Here is a 20,797-nt window from a genome sequence, read left to right on the forward strand (position 1 = left end):
TTTTCCAGTTTTCTCAATAACATTTCAATGTAACATGGTGTAAGAAATAACATACACAAATTGCTGGAAAGCACAATAACACTTTTATCAGTGCATCACCAGAGGCTGTTTTATAACGCTTAAGCTAATATAGCAGCCGTTTACCAGTAAACTGGCGGCACCATGCTTTCACTTTTAAATGTTTTCATTCTATATTTAAAATAAATAAAATAAAAACCTTTTGGTGTATCTCGCACTATCCTTTTTATGATATGCTATCAACACTGCTTTAAATAGATGGGGAAACACCATAAAGACGTGTCATCTGTTTCCGGAAGTTACACAAGTCATTTCACTTTCAGTTCAGTGCAAACAGGACGCGAAGACATTTAAAAAGCGCTGTGCATTATTTTTTACAATTGAATATAAGACAATCCGTGCATTTTTGTTTGTAAAATGTTTAGTGGCACCGTCTACTGTGGAGTGAAGGGGATGTTGGTAACCGGACCTCAGCCTGGCTCAGCTGCTCTGAATAACGTTAACCATTTCGCCTGAAGGCTTGACTAAAGTAAAAATGAAAGCAGTGCAGCACCAACCGCTGCTTCTTTGTTCCAGTTATCCAAACGTGTACCTCATTTCTAGATGGATCTTCCTTCAAAGCTGCTTAACTAATGGTGAGTTTTCTGTTCTTTATTTAATCTAAAGTGTGAAACTTCGCCTTGTTGCCATATAAGGAAATATTTCATGTGTTATGATGTTTACAAAAAGCAAATAGCCTACTTCAATGTGATGTAAAAGGCATAGGCATAGCAACACTGCATTGATAAACAATAGTGTTTACTGTTTACTATACATTGAGTTTTTCTATGTTCTTCTCTTTTCAACAAAATCATGTGTAAATGAGAAAGTGAAAGCGAGGAACGAAAACCAGATTATATGACAATGATTTGCAGCATCAGCTGTATCATCGTCTGTTTTATTTCTATTTTTTTTCTCTTCACATCTTTCTCTTAACTGCGACTTTATGACTCACTCTTACACATTTTCGTTTTGATCGCGCATATAAGTTATTTTACAAGATAACAGTGGCATATTTGAATATACATATGATATACATATGATATAAATCATACATTTTATGATTTATTACGATCGAAATGTTAACACGTGAAATCGTTGTTTTATCATACCCATCTAAAGACAGACAAATATTCTTCATTATTAATGCCATCGGCAAATTTAGTCAAAGTGGACTAAAACGCTGCTTCATCATTAGACGCTAGATGTCGCTAGATGCTGAATCATGGACAACATCCAACGTACTTGTTTATTATTTATATTTTTAGCCAAGCCTTTTATTGGTTTTTGTATTGTTTTGAATGAGCATTTAACATTTTCTCATCTATCTTTATCTGGTTGCTGATATTTGCACTTTGCACGCAGCCATTTTAACAAAAACGGTGGTGGGAAGTACATTTAAGATAATCATACTTTTATATGTACAGTTTGTGCAACTATATGGCTCTACTCCAATACATTTCAGAGAAAATGAATAACTCACCAGACATTGTTTACGATTGAACCAGTGGTTTGCATTAGTGATAATGACTTATTCTTTCACCACCAATGCAAAATAAATGATCTCATTAAACATTCACAGTGTTTTTGTTGTGTGAACCACACACAATTATACTTGCAGGGTTTTTTTGTAATACTGGATTTATTTCAAAACTACTTTTGACACTTTGTTAATTTGTTACTTTGCAAATATGCATGTAGGACAAAAAAGGAAACAGCAAATAAATGATAATCCAATTTTATATAGGTTGGAATAAGACTGATCTACTTTTTACGTCTCAAAATAATAGTTCCATTTTTACCAGTTGCAACATTAAAGTGATCTAAACATTAATGCATCAATAATCATAATTGAATACCATTATTTTGTCTGTAATGGGCTATTTGGCATTATGAGTACTTTTTGGTTAATTAAGTTTCCTTTGAGTCTTGAAACTTGAGTCTTCCCCCTCAGTTTACTTTAACACCTCAATAACTTAACACTCTAGGGGTGACTAAGCTTGAAGCTACTTTTGATACTTTAGCACACTAATATACCTGTTAACATTTAAGTCACGTTTTCTATTATAATGTAGGCGTATGTCATTTTCTACTCGGGGTTAATCAACTAAATCTATCAGATTTAATAAGTGTTCAGATACCATTGTTGTTGTACAGCTTTAGATAAACACTGTACCATGAACAACCACTAGATGGTGCCAAGGCCTTTAATATGAACACCATAAACTTAACTTCTCTACCCTCTGTTGATGGCATGTGGAAAGGGAAGTAAGCTATCAGGTGTAACTGTTGATAACTGATAGGGTGCCTGACTTGTTTATGTACTTACCTTGAAACTTTACCTTCCTGCTGACCTGATCACATATATCTTTGGAATTTGCATATCTGTAGAAGAGTTTACCTTTATAGTTTACTATTACAATATTTTTTTTTTTTTGTTATCACAATTACCCTGCAGAGCTGAATAAGAGTCATGGTTAACAGACAGGAAAGTCATCTTCTAAACTAGGGCAGTGACTTTTGAACTACTTTGAACCCTACCGGCCTTTTACAGGATTGCAGGAACCTTTGTTCTAAACAAGTATCACCACCATATATCATAAACGAAGATTGACTTAACCTATAAAAAACGTTACCACATAAAAAGCCCGCCAAATGTAAAATAGAAGGTGTGAAGCGATTTGAGTTACAGCATACGGATGCTTGAGCCTTAGGTATGCATTTGTCTTGTTCCTTGGAATATGTTTTGATGTGTAATGCCTCTGTTATCATCAGTTACCAGACAATATGTGTACTGTATCACAGTAAGGCAAGTAGATAACCCCCAATTCATTGTTGAGTTATAGCTATCAAAAGCAAGTTGGAAATTATTGTTCCTTTGCATTATGTTTTCTATGGGGTTGATGCATTAAAGGGAACTGAATAAGTCATTGATTGTGTGTGCCATAGGACAGTTAAGTCAGCGAATAGCTGAAGAATCTAGGCAACAGAGTGGCCTGCTAGAAACTGGAGGCTCGAGGATTTCTTGTAAATCACGTGACTTAAGAAAAGTAATTGAATGCAGTTTATCATCTGGCCATAGGGTGGTGCTGCTGGCAGGGGATGCTGATGCATTTCTAATAAACCGGCCTTGAGCTAGGAAATCTTCTTGGTTTCTATCCTCCACCATCCCTCCCTGCCTTTGCAGTTGCTGATTTGAAAGAAACTACTGTCACTTTGCTTTTTCTGTCAGTAGGGTCAGCAATTCAAAAGTTAATCAGTATCAAACCCTGATTGTCTAACAGCACCAGGCACCAGAATGGGGGGGGGGGGGCATTCTCCTTGAAGGACCAAGACCAACCTGTCCCATGATCACCAATGTTTATGCACAATGTGCGAGTGAAAAATAGTAGTCACCCAGAATCCTAGGGTCTAATACCCAAGACCTTTGCATGAACATACGTCACATTTGATATGGCTTGATGGCAGTTTAAGTATTTTAGGAAAGTTTTTCACTATGTTTTGATTTATAATGTTATCCTAAAATATAAGACAAGGACTATTACATAGTTAAAATATTAATTTATTCAGGAAGTCAGTGTTTTATCCACCAAGAGTCAATGCCCCTGTTTAGCACAATGTTAATATACAGTATATCTGTTGAGGATATCATCCTGGCAACTTCCTGTCTTTTTGTGTTACCGACCACTTATCGCAACTGTGGTGATGCAGGAAACCCAACCCATCTGGCACTCTGGTGAGTCTAAAACAAGCACAAAGAATCATTTGCAAGTATGATTTGATCCAAATCTGATGAAAAGCATACTGTCATGTCTGCGCCTCTCCAGTATTTTCCTTCACAAAACAAGCAATTCAGCAAGTAGATACAAGGTTTTCAGTTCCCTGACAATACACCTCTACAATGAGACTTTCCAGATGTTTTATATGATGCCATGGCTTCAGTCCACGATGTGCTTGGGCAGTTTTATGTCTCTTATCTGATGACAGCAGACTTATTATATGGCAGTGGGAAATGCAGTTGATCCCTGTGCCGTTCATTTTAATCCTGCACTTACGACCTCTAACACTCACAGGTGGGAGTTTTGGCTTCAGGTTTGTTGTCTTAAACCAAAGGCCGTAGTTTAAAAAAGGCTTCCACAAAGGTTTTTACAGTTTTGCTTACAAGCTGGAAATAGATCATGCACTTTGTTTGCTTTAAGATAGTATTTTCATAGAAGGAAGAAAAGTAGATGTGCTTTATGCTTGACCACCATTCATTTGTCAAATCCTTAATATTGGTGTGAAATGGTGCGGTCTGCCTTAAGAAAAAGGCTAACAACAAGGGTATACAGCAATAAGTAATAACATGAATAAAAGTTGCAGTTAAAGCCTGGTAGCCTGAGGTTGAGATTAGCAGCCGGCACAAAATCTGTAAAACACAAAAGCCCACATAAATGCATGCTTTTCTTTAACAGATCAATGGAATGTTTTGAGCATGTTTATCCCATGGATGCATAATAAGAGGTTTATCCTCACAACTATTTGTTGTCCTCCTGCTTCCTTGTTTTGATATGACCTTTGCAATTCATAGTGCCAACACATCTAGCCTGTGGCCACACCCACAGCAGATGGCATGGTAGCATACAGACAGATATGTACAGTGCAACATGTTGATAAATGGATGATTTGGCTTACATACAGTCACGCCAGAGGTCGCTGTATACGTAAAACCGCCAACGGGTAAAATGTACCCACTATTGATTTTCAAGGTACAATGTTCTTTTATTTATCATACAGAACAGTGAGTTTTGATCGCACAGGGATGAAACGTATACCAATAGAATCTGTGGACTCTCAGCTTTCCATGTGATATAGTTTGTGCAGATAGCATGAAGTATAAAATATCGCTAAGAGTGCTGATTTAAACGCTTGGTGTTATACTTGTGTTTTGTTTAGGTACAAATCTCTCTATCTATAACTATCTATCAATCTATCTGTAATGTTCTGTTCTATGGACATATAATTGTCTACATAAACAGACGACGCGGACTACTTCTCTCATTCCGAGTGTCCATCTTTATTCAACTGGCACGTAACCTGCACACATGCATTACGTCCTCAACGTGAGCTCAGTCATCCAAGATCTTGTATTCTCCAAGATGTTACATTATCTATAACTATCTGTCTATCTCTCTCTCTATCCATCTATCAATCTATCTCTATAAGGAACCGCAGTAGACAAAAGGCGTTACTATAGCAACACATCATGTTTACGCTGCATTTTCTATGAGGTAAATATTACCCGCTGGCGGATATAGGTATACATGGCATTTTTTTTGGCGATTTTTTTCAATCTGACTTCATATTGACAATTGTTAACAACAGCGGGTGCTACATAACACACTTTCAGGAAAAGTCATGGACTGAGAGACTTTAATATGTTATTGAAAAAAAGTTAGGCCTACATACAATCAAAAAACAGCTGCGGGTAAAATGTACCTGTTGGCGGTTCTAGTGTTAAGTGATAATCTCAAAACACCACATGCAGTATGCTATTGTAAAAACGTGTTAAGGACCAACAGGAAAGAAGTTGAGGGAAGACATTGTTGAGAGTTTCCTGACACAAGACAAAGAGCTTGTCAACTCTGTTAAATAACACAAAGCACATTGCAGGGAATGACTGTAGCTCATTCCATGAGTGCTGTTGGGACCAGCAGCTGTGTCGGGGATCTGCTTACTCAGATAACTTTTGCACTAGGATTATGTGGCACTCAGATCTACAAAGCCCTGACATATATTGCTATCGCCTGTATTTATGGGGATCAGTTTAAGGATTTTATGATCTTCTAGGGCACAGGAAGGTCAAGGATTCCTATTAATCAGCCAGGACAGTTCAGTCTCTTATCTGCCATCTTAATTCACTCACTTATTTGTTCTCGCTTATTTACTGCAGGTCTTGGCCTGTACCTCACTTTAGGGCCGTAGATGTAAACACTAAACCCCCTGGCATCTGCAAGAAATTTAAGAAGTGACTTTCACCGGAAGCAACACCTGCGGCTAAACCGACACATGTCTGTCATAATCAGAGCAAAAAAGCTTGTGCAGTGGGCTGTCATTTTTTTCTGCAGCCACATTGCTATATTAGATTGGACAGCAATCCAACCGTGTAATAAGTCCACAAGAAAAATAAAGGATGTGATTCTGAAACTGTCCACAAACAAAAGTGTCCCAAACATTACGTTTGTTTATGTTCAAAGTCACGTATAGCAGCCAAAGTATTTGTGACTCTAGACCAGGTTAGGTAAAACTCAATTTATTTAAGTGTCACATTTGAAATTGAGTCTGACATGAAGTATGAAAAGTGAAGTGCTTGTTGACATTCAGTGCTTATAAAAGTTGGCCAACTGTCACTGTTGGCAGAGTTAGTCTGTTTTGTCAGTATATTTGATTTGACTCTGTTAGCTGGGTTAGCTAGCCAGGAGATCTGCAATAATATTGGAATTATGTGACCACATCCTGTTAAGCCCCAAGCCTGTTTTTCAGGTCTCAGGCTCGAAAAATGACATTTCCAGAACAAATGACCATAACTACACTTCTAAAAGGGGAAAATTAATAATCTTTTTTCTCAAAGTAATGATAAACCTGTGAGTTGGATGTAGAGGAGTCAGAATCAATATAGATGTTTTTTTATTTTAAAGAAAATTCAGATTGAACATAGTAAAAAACTGTAAATTATATGGTGTACAAATTATTTTTTACTTATAGTGAAAACTACCCTTGGATGATGGGTTAGTAGACTAAAAGCTTTAGGAATCCAAAGTAAAACATATAATAAGTACCCTGTATCAAGATTGATGCAAAACAAGTGACATTTGACCTTTTTAGAGAGCTTTAGCAAAAATAATTCCACCTCTTGGGTCATTTGGGTGGAAATGGGCGTTTTTGCCATTTCTCTGGAACCCATTGGTCGATTTTGATGATTGACATCTCTTTTTAACCGTTAGAGCCAATATAATCGAAGGGGGATTTCCAAATACACACCAACGTTACCATTGAGAAGTGGGGGCTATGCGCACGCAGTTTGCCAAAAGCGAAACCTATCTTACGCTCTGAAATCTGAAAACTTAAAAGTAGGTTTATTGCTGATGGATTATCAGAAATCATTTCAAAGTGACACAGACACAGTGGATTAACCCAGTGGTTTTCAAACTGTGGGGCGCGACCCCTGGTGGGTCGCGGAGGTACTGCAGGGGGGTCGCGGGAAGATTTTTCTATTTTATTATTTTCTCCTTTTAGCTTTGTGAAGCACCTTGAGATTACGTTGTTTTTAAAGTGCACCTATATAAATCAAATGTATTGTTATTATTATTATTCAATTGTAAACAAACGCTGCTCGAAAATATCTCATTGGTCAGAGAGCTGTGGGCATAATGCTGCCTTTTGCAACATTACTTGTGTGAGATAGGCTTTTTCTGCCATCAAAACGAAATACAGATCAAAGCTGAACATTGAGAATGAACTGAGAGTGGCAGTCTCAAAACAACAGCCCCGGTTTGAGAAGATCTGCAAGGGAAAGCAAGTACACACAAGTAATTGATAAACTAGTGTGGAATAGGAATGGTAAAGTGATGTGATCGTTTGCAACCTGCAGTAGAAATAGTAGTTAATTAATATATTTTATTTAAATAAATTTGAATTTAAAAATCTACTACTCAGGGAAGAAGGCCAACCGGTTTTAATTAGGACAAATTAATTCACAGTATCTATTACAAGCACTTTTGTTCATGTGTAATCCATAATAAAATATAAAATTATAGTTGGATCTTTGTATCTTCTTATTATTAGCAGAGAAAATGTAATGTTTTTACAACAATATACAATTAATCCTACCAATATAGATGGGAACCGGGTTGGGGGGTCCCGAAAATATTTCCAATACCCAAGGGGGTCCCGACTGAAAAAGTTTGGGAACCACTGGATTAACCTATGGATTAACCTTCAGCAGCCTTTTTATCGTTTTAATGCCATTGAAGACAACTTTTGATCAGACAACAACAGAGGTAAGACATATTGCCGTGTTTGCTACCTAATGCCACGTGTTGTGATGTCTGTTTCTGTTTCTAACGTCGCGAGTTCTGATCATGGAGTGATGATATACTGTAGATACCTATCGATTCTGTGTATTCTCACGATGCTAATCGATATGTTGGATGTGCAGTTACGATAAGCAATAAGGGTATTATACCGTGAGTTCTGTGCTAACGGCATTAGCATTTTTTCGCTCAGGGCTAATTCAGAGGCTCAGTGTTAGCCTTGTGTTTTTGTTTGCTAAAAAAAATAAATCATCAGTTAGCTGAGTTTCTTCCCGTTACATGGATATGAAACATTCATAGTTTATTCAATCTTAAGAAGCCACAGCAATAGTGCAGTGTCCGCCGAAGGGTCCGTGGGGCTTAAGAGGTTTAAATAAGGCAATAAAGCGTACTCTGATCCCAGCTCTGTGCATCACTTTTTAGTGCCCGGGTTTCAGTTTGGTTTAGATGTTGTTGCAGTGTTTTTAATGAATGTTTTCCAAATGCTGCGCATGTGTTGTCAAGTTGGTGAAGATGTTTATCATTTACATGTGTTTTGGCACATTTGTGTTTTAATAATTGCATCATGTATGAAACTGCAGCATGTTTCTCCTTATGGAACTATTTTTGGCCTTTGCAATGCGTTTCCACCTGTCGGCAACCGTAGAAATAGCCTAAAAAAAATCCACTGGAATAGTTGCATAGCCATTATAGCACTTAGTCAAGCAAAAATTATGTAATCTGATTATATATTTGTAGGCTAGCATACAGCCCTATTTCATGGCTCTGAATATCAAGTAAATGGTTCTTTGCGACATTTACTGTAATAAAACAAAAAAGTGAAGTTGTTATAGTTTGAATGCCAAATGCAATCATATGCACATAAAACCCTAAAAGTGAACTTTCACAATCAAGCAGAACTCACATCGAGCCAATTGCTGAGACCAATATATGAGGCATTTGTGTTGATATGATATTTAGCAGCAGCTTGATTCTTCTTCAACTACAAAGTTGTGTAACATTGTTTAAGGGAAACAGTCTGAAGAGGGAAGAAGTGGGAGTGGATGGATGGATTTTAAGGAGACTGCAGTCTGTTTTCTGTTTGCTAACAACAATCATAGTTGTTTATTTCAGCCATTAACATGATCTTTCTTAAACTAGTATATTATGCAATGACAACAAAGGTCCCTAACGTTTATAGAGTAGTTATTTTATCCAAAACTGGATAAGTAATGATTTTTTGGATTTTAGCCCAGACAGTTGTAGACATACACTCTGTAAAAAGGTGTGTTACTAGGAGACAATGTATTTACACGTTTAGGCTCAGAAAGACTATCTTTACTCATGATTTATGACAACATTTGTATGAGACCTTTAATGTTTGAGTCAGAAGTATGACTACACAAGAAGTCATCATCTAGAGCCTGCAGGGTTATATAAAATGCATCATTCAGTAGAGTGTGATTCTTATAATAAGAATATAAGTGTAGATAAGAGTCATCCCTGCAGTAGTCTGCGGACCAAAAACACACGTGGTTGATGCCATCTGAGGCCTGGTTTGACCGGTTTATATTCTACTCGGTGTCATCTTACGGGCACTGAGCCACCCTGCCATGGCACAGAACACTTTTTGGGAGGGTGTGTGGGTGTGGGGTGCATGTTGGTATGCGTAAGTGTGTGTTTGTGTGTAAGACAGAGGCAACAGGGTTCTACTATTTCTAGTAAGTCAGCTGACTTCATTAAACTGTCTCCTCCCTTTTATGGCTCTCTATCTCTCTCGTAAAGACTCACCACCCTAAACACACACATACATACACACACACACACACACACACACACACACACACACACACACACACACACACATACACACACACACACACACACAAACAGAAATATGGCTTTAGTCTTTACAGAAAGTCAGCTGACTTATTTTCTCTCTCCCTCTATTTCTCTGACTCTCTTGCCCACACCTGGCAGGCGACTTGTTTTTAAAGGTTCTTTCATGAATGTTTACATGAATTAGGTCTTTGTTCAGCAGTAGTCCAGGGATTGTTCAGTACGTGTTCTGCATTAAAAAACATTATTATAAAAAGTGCTTAAAGTGTCAAAAGTAATTAAGGTACTAAACTCAAAAAAGGGCCCATCTGTGAATATCCTATGAATAAATGTCCTACTGTTGGATTATTATTACTAAGCATTTAGTTAATGAAGGTGGTACAAATCCTTTATACTAATAGTTTTTCATTATTAGGTTGTATATCTGGAACAAATCTATTATAGCTATTGTGATCATGTTTTGAGTGTAAACTAGCTTAATCTGAAAAGTAAACTATTAGCTGTAGCTGTCAAATGTCGCAGAATCTGGACCCTAAGATTTGACCCTTAACTCTAGTGAGGCAGAAGTTGACAGTTGCATAACATAGAAATACTTAAGTAAAGTAAAAATACCTTACATTATTTACTCAGAACAGCATGCATTACATAAAGCAGAAGTTATTAATGTGATTCTTTCCAACATAAGTTAGCTTGTTGGTAAGCAGTTGCATGAATTTGGAGCCTGATGAGGATTTGTTACTCTATTTCTGATGTCATCCAGTCGGATCCTTTCTTTGCCTTTTACAGATGCAAACAAAGATAATGACACATATCAGACATTAAATCCGATACTAAGCTTGTGACTAACCCATTAACAATGTTTCAATTATTTGTAATTGTTGGAACTGTACACTGAATGCAACGGGAAAGCTAATCAAGCTATAATTGCAGGTGTTCTTACTCGTGTTTCCATTTTGGATAAGAGTTACCATAATCCAGACGGTATTAAGTAAAGACATCAATACTTTGAGTTTAGAGATGCTGTTGGAGCAATACATTGATTTAAATTATTTAATAGTTCACCATTTACTTTCAGGTTGTTTTGTTAATAGTACATGTATTGTTATTTAGTGTAATTATTTTAGGCCACCTGATGATTATGTATCTATTGGAGACAGGTGGTGCTGGGATTGGCGCACCAGAGAGGCCATATGAAGCTGGGGAAGCGGCAGTGCAGGAGAATACGTGAAACCATTGTTCTTTATGATGTTGGGTTTATGGAATACAATAAAAACATATGCCCAAAAGGATATTCTTGCAAATGATTCCCTTACTGGTGCCCCAACAGCACTTTAATTTAGTTATATTTCCTTATAGTTTTCGCCGCTACAGATGCTTCTTAATTGATGACTGATTGATTCGGTCGTTTGTCAAAGCTCAGAATTGAAAAAAAGTTGGTAGCTTGTTATCGGTTGGCATGAAGCCACGGCCCACTTTTTCCATGATATGTTTTATTACTGTGATTACAAGGGAATAGCTTTTCAAAGTGGGGCAAAGTTTTGACCTTTCATTGACCCCAGACGTTATCAATGTATCCAAGGAAGTTTCAACATCAAAACCATAAACATGTAACACTCTTACCCCTTATTCTATCTCAACTGTATGCATTTAGTCTGCAGGTTGACCAGGATTTCTAAACAGGTATCTGCACGTTCTCTAGCGATGTTTTGTTGTTCGGTGGGATAAATGAGAGGACCTGGCAGTGCAACTGAGCCATAAACTAATTGAGAAATCGGGTTGATTATCTTAATGACACAGGATTCCTCTAAATCTCTTTCCCAGAGCACCTGTGTTTTCACACGTTAACACTTTTTTTTCTTGTTGAACAAACAGGAAAATAAAATGCAAAACATATTTAACGAACTGCCTGTGCTAGGGATTGTTTTGCTTTACAGTTGTTGTGATTACTAAACAAGATCAGTTTATCTGTATTAATGCCTTTTGACTGTAAGCTGAGGTGTCAAAAATGTCCCTTTTCTTATCCTACTATTCTCATAATTGACCACACAGAATAACCTCACTTTGTGTCTGATCATATCCCACAAGTTCACAGCAGACTTTTTATAAATGGTTCAACTAGAGACAGCTCTGGTGTTTCCCGTAAATCAGCAGACCAATTTCCACTTATTCAACCTCCTTCCCTCCCTCCCTCCCTCCCTCCCTCCCTCCCTCCCTCCCTCCCTCCCTCCCTCCCTCCCTCCCTCCCTCCCTCTCTCTGTCTATCTCACACCCACACACAGACACACACTCACACTCTTTGTCCCTCCCTCCCCATCTCTGTCACACACTCCCACAAACACACACACTCACGAATGTTAAATCATGCAGTCTTGAAATGACTCTCTCCCCCAAAGCTCCTTCTTTTTCTCAGCTTAGCTTTCAAGTCCTCACTTGCAAACAGATTCTGGAGAGTGATCCTGCACTCAATATCTGCATTATAATGGATGATTCATTCATTAGACCACATCGATTAGTATCAGCAATGTTATTTAGAAGAAGAAGAAAAAGAAGAAGAAGATATACTTTATTAATCCCTAATGGGGAAATTGCTTTTTTCACATAGGGTTAGGACATAGGACATTGCATCCATTGGTTGATACACTTAAGCACACAGAACCACATGCAGGATAGGAGAGGGGGAGTGAAGGGGCAGCCAGTTCATTGGTGCCCAGAGCGGTTGGGGGTTTGGTACTTTGCTCAAGGGCACCTTGGCAGTGGCCCAGGAGCTGCTGTGGTGTGTCAGGCTAAGCCCCCTATAGAGACATGGACCTTAATACTCATTAATCTTGTAAATTACTTGGTGACAAAGATGTCTTCAAATGTTGTCATTTATTATGATTCTAAACTTTCACAAACAATTTTTTATAATCAGAATCAGAATACTTTATTCATCCTTGGGGGAAATAAGCAAATTTCCGTTGCAAAAAAACAAACATCTTTCTCTACAAGGCTGTTTAGAGAAGGTGCATCTTTAGAAGCTACTAAAAGCAGTTACTAATAGCAAAATAAGATAAAATACTGGGCTAAAATTTGAAAATATAAAGAATCTACAGTAGCATGCACTATTGGCCCATGCAGACTATATGCAACTTTCAGAGACTATTGTGGGGATTTTGTGTGAATTACTTCGATAAGAACTACAATTAGCCAACTTCTGCCTTGAGCTTCCTGCTATTGTTTTCAGCTTTCTCAAAAACCTCTCAGACCCTCTCCTGTGCTGCAGCATGGGCAGTTTGAAGAGACACAGTAGGCCTGTCAAAAGAGGTTATGGCGGGTTTAAATTAAACGTTAGCTCAGTTATATTCAAGCATATATGGATAAGCACTTTTGCTGTGGTAAATTATTTTTAATAACTGTCACATGATTTAAAATCGTACCAAGTAAATAAACTTGTCTTTGTTCTAAACAAACATCTCCAAAACTTGGGATGAATCCAGCTGTGAGTGTTCAGTTTTGGGATGAGTGTACTGCAGGGAGTGAGCCCCTGTGGCCTTATGAGTCACAATGAAACTAATACATAACTGCTTAAAAATATGTTGTTATGTTTTGATAATGCTGAGTGTAATAATTAGCTGAGTCATTAAACACTAAAGATAGTGGAAACAGACACTGTGAGCTGGCAGCCTCTCTCTTTATCAAATTAAGAGTTTCTGCCTGAAATGCCGATTGGGTGACTTTTCGTTTAGCACGTGGCAGGGTTTCTTCAATTCTTTACATGTTAAGACCTATTTTCACCTTTGTTTCCTTAAAACTACAGTAATCAATTAAAGTAAAAGGTGAGATTTACATTTTGCGACCTGTATTCCATATCCAGGAAAAGTCTTAAAGCAACAGTAAGAGGCAGAAGGGAGAGGTGCACATTTGCATAAAATGACACACATAGACACTCCCTGAGGAACTCCCACGTCTTCCTCTATAAATTATCACCAACTGACACCAACATCCTATTTTTAGTTAGGATTGATACTAAATAAATATCCAGTTGTAACAGGAAATGGAGAGAACAACACGTTATCCATGTGTGTTTCATGTGTCTCGGTTGGTATGCACTGTATTGTCCAGCTGCATATTTGTCTCGCCTAACAACATAATTAAATCAAACCAAATGGCATCACCATACCTGAAACTCAACCCACGTAACCAGGAATGCTATTAGGTGTTTATTTAGAAGAGCGACACACCCTATCTATTTAGAATTTCCTTTTTTTTTTATGAGCTCTTGTATCGGTGCCTTTTTATTAGACAACAACCGTAGAGCTGTTATGTAAGAATCGTTCAGATCTACAACACTGAACAAACTGCAATACTGTATTTAACTTTTTTTGTAATCTCCTTTAAGTCAAAGTACAGAGGTTCATAAATGAACACTATCTGAAATGCCCTCTGAGTGTGAAGTATAATCACCTATGGCTAACTAATTATGGAATTGGCTGTTTGCATTAATACATAAGCAGAATTTAAATGTGCTATCTCGTTTAAATGGAGCTTATTTAGGCTCACAGATTAACACATAACAATGTGTCACTTTTCTATACACCAGTCATGTGTTTTGAATGTAAAATGTATATGCAAATGATGTTTTCAATGTAGTATAGTAAAATGTTCAAGATTTGCCTCTTGTTTGTAGGCAAGTAGACGTATAAAAGCAACTCAAGTTGGTTTGCTTTGACAAGGGAAAATGTGGTCAATCATATAGAGAATTGTCTAACAATATCTATAATAATCTATTGGCACTCACAGCAGCACCATTCACATCCTGAGCCACAGCACGCTTTTATATATGTAAACAGTACGTGAGACTTGTAAGTAACACCCCCATGATTCATGTGTAATTGACGGTGTGTGGCTTTGAGATGATACAGTTTTCTCTGATGTACAGACGGCTGTTTTTAACTGTATGATTTAACTCTCAGACTGGGTCAAACAAAGGGCAGACCCCTTTAACACGGATGTGTCGTGCTACAGATGCATAATAATAATAATCATAATAATAATAATAATAACAATACACTTTATTTGTATAGCACCTTTCATGCACAAAGCAGCCCAAAGTGCTTTACAGAAAACACAACAACAATATTAAAATAATATCAAAATGAATACAAAACAAGATAAAACATCTACAGTGATAATATGTTAAAATAAAACATTTAAAAAACAAATTTGAAATGTAAAATAAAAGCAAAACAGAAAATAAATACAGTAAAACATGGACAATGATGCTAGTGACAATTGAAAGTTAACCCAAATTAAAAGCAATATGAAAAAGATAGATTTTTAATTGGCTTTTAAACATTTCAAGGTAGTTTGCTGATCCACGGGGATTACATAGTTTAGGGTCGTAAAAACAGAACGCTGCCTCCCCAGATCTCTTGTGTGATACCCTTGGAATTTCTAAAAGCAGAGCACTGGAGGATCTAAGGGTTCTTGTTGGAACATAAAAAGAAAGGCAGTCGCTGAGATAAGAAGCTGCTAGGTGATGTAAAGCTTTGTAGCTTAATAAAAGGACTTTAAAGTCGATTCTAAAAGAAATAGCTAACCAGTGGAGTGATGCCAGCACAGGGGAAATGTGTTCTCTTTTTGTGGTGCTAGTTCAAATTCTTGCCATTTTGGACTAGTTGTAGTTTCCGGTGATCCCAGTCTATCAAACACTGACAGTTTTCCAAAGGTTTGAGCAACTCACATCACTCTCAGAACACTACACAAAATACAAGATTGGATATTTTGATGGAAAACAAATGAAATTCCTTGTTTGTAAAGATTGTGTGATCATTCAGCATTACAGTTTCTTCAAAATGTATGTGCTGTTGCAAATTGTCCTCTATAGGCCTCTTGAAGACAGGGTTAAAATAAGAAAAGGTAAAATTGCTATTGGTTTAAACATGTTGAACATGACCCAAGAAAGACTTTGAAGATAACACAGAAAAAGTAAAGATACAAACTCAGTGAAATAACTTTTTTTTTTTAAATAACAAAATAACAATCTGCTCATAAATACATGTTAAAACACACACACACACACACACACACACACACACACACACACACACACACACACACACACACACACACACACACACACACACACACACACACACACACACACACACACACGTTGTGACTGGCGTGAAACGCTTTTGGCACATTAAGAATACTAGTAGAGCTGAAGCCAGGGATTTTACTGCTCAAACAAACTCGCAGGAATCCCTTTTAAAGCCAGTTTTTCAGAAACAAACTGGTCAATACCACATTATGTAGTTTTGGTTAAACATCATGAATTTCCTGATGGAAGTACAGGGGGTGTGCACAGTATTTACCACAGCATTAGATTTGAGCGATAACAGTCATTGTCACGAGAGTGAAAAAACCTAGGGAAATACCAAGCCTGCCTGCCTGCCTGCCTGTGTGTGTGTGTGTGTGTGTGTGTGTGTGTGTGTGTGTGTGTGTGTGTGTGTGTGTGTGTGTGTGTGTGTGTGTGTGTGTGTGTGTGTGTGTGTGTGTGTGTGTGTGTGTGTGTGTGTGTGTGTGTGTGTGCGCGCGCGCGTGCGTGCGTGCGCACGTGCGTGCGAGCGCGTGACAGCTTCAGGGGAAGTAACCGAGCATTTCTGTCATTTCACAACTGAAGTATAAAAAAAAGGTCTTGTTGCTTTTCAGTTTAAAGTGAGTCGGTGTCTAGTGTAATTAACATAACGATTGTCAAGTGAAATGTTTACACTCAGATGGAAAGCACCAGAGATATCTTTCTATAATACACACACACACACACTCCCCCTTCCCTCCCTTTGACTCCTCCACAGTCTTGTGGGTTTTATAATTTATTATTTAGCTGTCATCTCATGTATGCTGTTAACGGGGAGTGACAGTTAAGAGTTGTGGGTTTGGTATCTCCACCTAACACCGTTTCCTGAGATGAAACACTATCAGGGTACTTTATAGTGTTTTGACTGATAGATTGAAAGGATAAGGCGATAATCTTTATTCTACATTTTTCTCATGACTTAATTCATCTTAACAAGAACTGATCATAGTTAAAATGCATCAGTGCCCCACGATGTTGCAGTGGTTGAAACGTTTCTTCATTACCAAGAAAACACACACTTATTTTAAGTCAAACCCAAACATTGCCCTGCAGTATTTAATACTCTCTACTGCAATACATGTGTGTTACACCACAATTGTTGAAAACAATGTTGATTAAAACCAGTAATTTTGATCAATTACACAATAAAGAAATGTATCTCCCATACAATAATACCTAATAAAAGGAAAACTTTATGTCCACATGCAGGATCATGAATACATGGATACGTTTCAAGCAGCTGAAATATGCACACAATGTAAAAACTTTTATTCAAACTTAAAAAATGATAGCGGTGATGCCAGAAATGTCCACAGATACCAAACATCTCAGCCTTAAAAAAGCCTTGTGTTTTAATATTTAGCTGAATTGATAGAGATAGATTATGCCGATACAGATGTCAAAGTGGGACAATATGATTTGTCCAAGCTTAAATGTAATTTACAAAAACGGATGAGTGTAGGTGGTGATGGGAAAAGTATATATATTATTATTTCGTATCATTTCATTTTTAAGATAAGATCAAATAAGATAAGATGGACCTTTATTTCTCCCTGTGGGAAAATTCAGCAGTAAAGCAGCAATAGCGTGAGAGTGAAAAACAGGACCGTACAGATTCACACAAGGATAATACAACATTATATAAGTCACTGTTAAAACGAGATATCACAACAAGATAAAACGTTGATCATCTGAATTCATATAAACATATTTGAGTTCAGATTTTACTGAATGAGTAGGGGTATAAATACACTACATTCAAAATGTCACCGTGATTCAACATTTTGCTTACTCCAAAACATAAAGTATAGATGTGAAAAACATGATAAATACATTAGTTAAAGAACAGCAAAGTTGATGAAAACTGCTTATGCAAATAATATTGCAACCCCACTTATACTTGCAAAGCAAACAAACAAATAAAACCCCACCCAAGTATATTGTAAGTTGATCAGATAGACGTTTGGCTCAGTGAACAGGTTTACAGGTGCCGAGTGGCACAACTCCAACACATCCATCACGCACCACCTCTGTCTTTTACATCATTCAGCTTCAGACACTGTCACATACTTCTTGATACAACTATTTAAGCCCTTTGGTGGCAGTTTAGAAACTTCGAGGCATTTTCTACTTCCTTCTTCCTGACCTGGGTTTGCATGAACAAATGATGTGCTGCTGCAGCATATTTGTACCTTTTATTCCTCACAAACATCACGGACATGTCTTCCAGTTGAGCAAATCAAAAGGTACTAGATAGGAGATAAAGTATCTTGAAAAACTTGCAGATGAAAAAACGTTCCCACTTGGTGATTCAGTACCACGTTGTTTATTAGGTCCAATTAGTTTGAAAAAGTAAGGAAATGTATGTTTGGTAGATTATTTCTTTGTTGTAACAATGCTTCTTGGCAATACATCTTAAACCGTGGGAAAGCCTGTTTATTTCTCTTTTAAATGGTGCCACAATTGTGAGGAACAATCCATTTCTGGGAGAAGCAGCAGAGCTGAGTATGTTGGTTGCGCCCCGCCGAATCTCCTGTGCCATTGCCAAACAGCTTTTTGTTGCCGTTGTTATTGACTCTTGTTTTGAGCTCCTGGTATGGGCCCTGCTACAGTGGTCAGTTGGTGTCTGCTCCAAGAATTGGCATAAGGCTCGTGCGATAGGGCAACTTGAAGCTGCTGTTCTGTGGAACCAAGTTGCGGCATTATCTGGAGTGAGCCCTACCATCTGCAATCTGAAGGCCAAGTGCCATATAATGGGGGATGTCAGAGACAGGGCGAGAAGTGCGCGTCCCAAGAAGAGGGCACCCCAATAAGACTGTTTCCTCATCCTGTCAGCACTTGGGAAACGTTGGCAGTCTTCTACAGATTTGCAGTCAAGGTTTACAGGGTGATATGGCCTGCACGCAGCCAATCAGCGGTCTCATAGGGATGCCTGGAGTCCTGCCATGACTGCCCTTAAATTAATAAATTGTTAATTTGCCAATATGTCTTGTTTCATCAGATTTCAATCATCCAATCCACCAAACAACACCAAGCAAGAGTCAACAGCAATACAAAGCTGTTTAGCATTGGCAGAGGTGATTTGGGCGCGACCCACATACTCAGCTCTGCTGCTCATCCCACTAATGCATGTTCCTCACAAATGTGGCACCATTTAAAAGAGAAATAAACAGGCTTTCAAACTGTTTAAGATGTATTGCCAAGAAGCATTGTTATACCAAAGAAATAATCTACCAAACTCAAATGTACTTACTTGTTGTGCTAGGTTTAAAAAAACATGCGGACTACTGTATAATCACAACAGACTTACTACACACATGTGTAGCACGGTATACACACACATGTAAAGCTTGTCCACTCACTTTTATTTATCTTCTTTTTTATCTTTTCTATCTTCCATTAACTAAAAAACTAAAATATATACATTTTATTTTTGCCGAATCTTCCTGAAGAAATTAGGCATTTGTGTGGTTGCACAATTAATACAACTTGTACTAAAGAAAAAAACATTGATTGAATCTATACAAAAACCTGGATACATACACATTTTCATATATCTTCATATTAATAAATGTATATCTATCAAATGTAAGGAGTTTAAGTAAACTGTTAAACTAAACTACTTGACTTTTGAATTCATGTTGGCATTAAGTTTTGTGCTGCTACTTTCAAAATGTAATCTAAAACCTCCACCTTTTCTTTGTCTTGATTTCGTTTTGATGAACACAGGTCTACACTTTCCATTGATTATTTTTTACTGCCTTGTGACTTTCCTTAGAGTTTATTTTCTTTCTTCTTCCTTTTGTTTAGTTTTCAGATTTACTGATGCAACCAAATCTGCCAGACCGTTTAAATGCATTTCAGATGTTTGATTGTTTTGTAAAATGAAAGAAATGGGAATTCTTCTTTTGCTTAGCTGCTTTTAGTTGCTACCAAACGTATGTCAAGTACAATGAAAAGATAAAAGATGTGTTCCACAAATAGGAATATTTGCAATAATGCAGAAATGTAATAATGATCACTTTGTTCTGCTTTCTAACAGAAAACCTCTTCATCTGAAGCAGAAGAAGGAAGAAGAACATGGCCGTCGGTGAAGGAACTGCTTGAAACTTACATGGGGACAGTTCGTGGGAATTAGGATAATATATTTTCCGCAACAATTGATGGGCATCCAGTAAAGAAAGGTCAATGTTTAAAGAGTTTCACATCCGCTATTTCAAGTGTTTCCGTTCTACAGTTAACCAGGACACAAGCTCGTCAACATATCTTTATTTTCAGAGATAAATAACTACAAAAAGGGTTAATGAAGAAATAATTCAGCTTTTTTTTTCATCCATCGATGTTCACTTGACCTGATATTTTGATTGGACTTAATGGTGATAGGACAAACAACCTGACTTCTATGGGATTAGTATATTATTTTCTTTTTATTTAGCCAGAAAGTTAGCCGCTGAGTCAACGCAGTTTAACAGTAAATATGTGTTTTTCAAAAAACACTTTCAATCAAGAGGATGCTTTATGTTGGAGTTATGGTTTGATCACAAAGGCTCTATCTTTTAATGAAGTGTACTGTGTGCTGTACAAATATTTCATAATAAACTATACATTTCTGAAGTGATACTGCTTTTTACTTTTTCCCGTGTCTGTGAGTGATGAATAAAACACATTTTTAAATTAAAATGTAGATAAATAATGTATCTTTTAGTAAAAAGCCCACCTCCCTTTACCTCCA

The 20,797-nt window shown here is 37.3% G+C and overlaps 1 long non-coding RNA gene across 1 annotated transcript; it reads left to right on the plus strand.

The window, feature by feature from the left end:
* The first annotated feature begins 338 nt into the window (after positions 1-338).
* Positions 339-20,685, plus strand: LOC117540084. The gene is made up of 2 exons (XR_004568115.1): positions 339-653; positions 20,108-20,685. It is a non-coding gene; the product is annotated as an uncharacterized LOC117540084 (long non-coding RNA).
* The last annotated feature ends 112 nt before the right edge of the window (positions 20,686-20,797 follow it).

This window comes from Gymnodraco acuticeps, unplaced genomic scaffold (genome assembly GCF_902827175.1).
Source record: "Gymnodraco acuticeps unplaced genomic scaffold, fGymAcu1.1, whole genome shotgun sequence".
NCBI lineage: Eukaryota > Metazoa > Chordata > Actinopteri > Perciformes > Bathydraconidae > Gymnodraco > Gymnodraco acuticeps.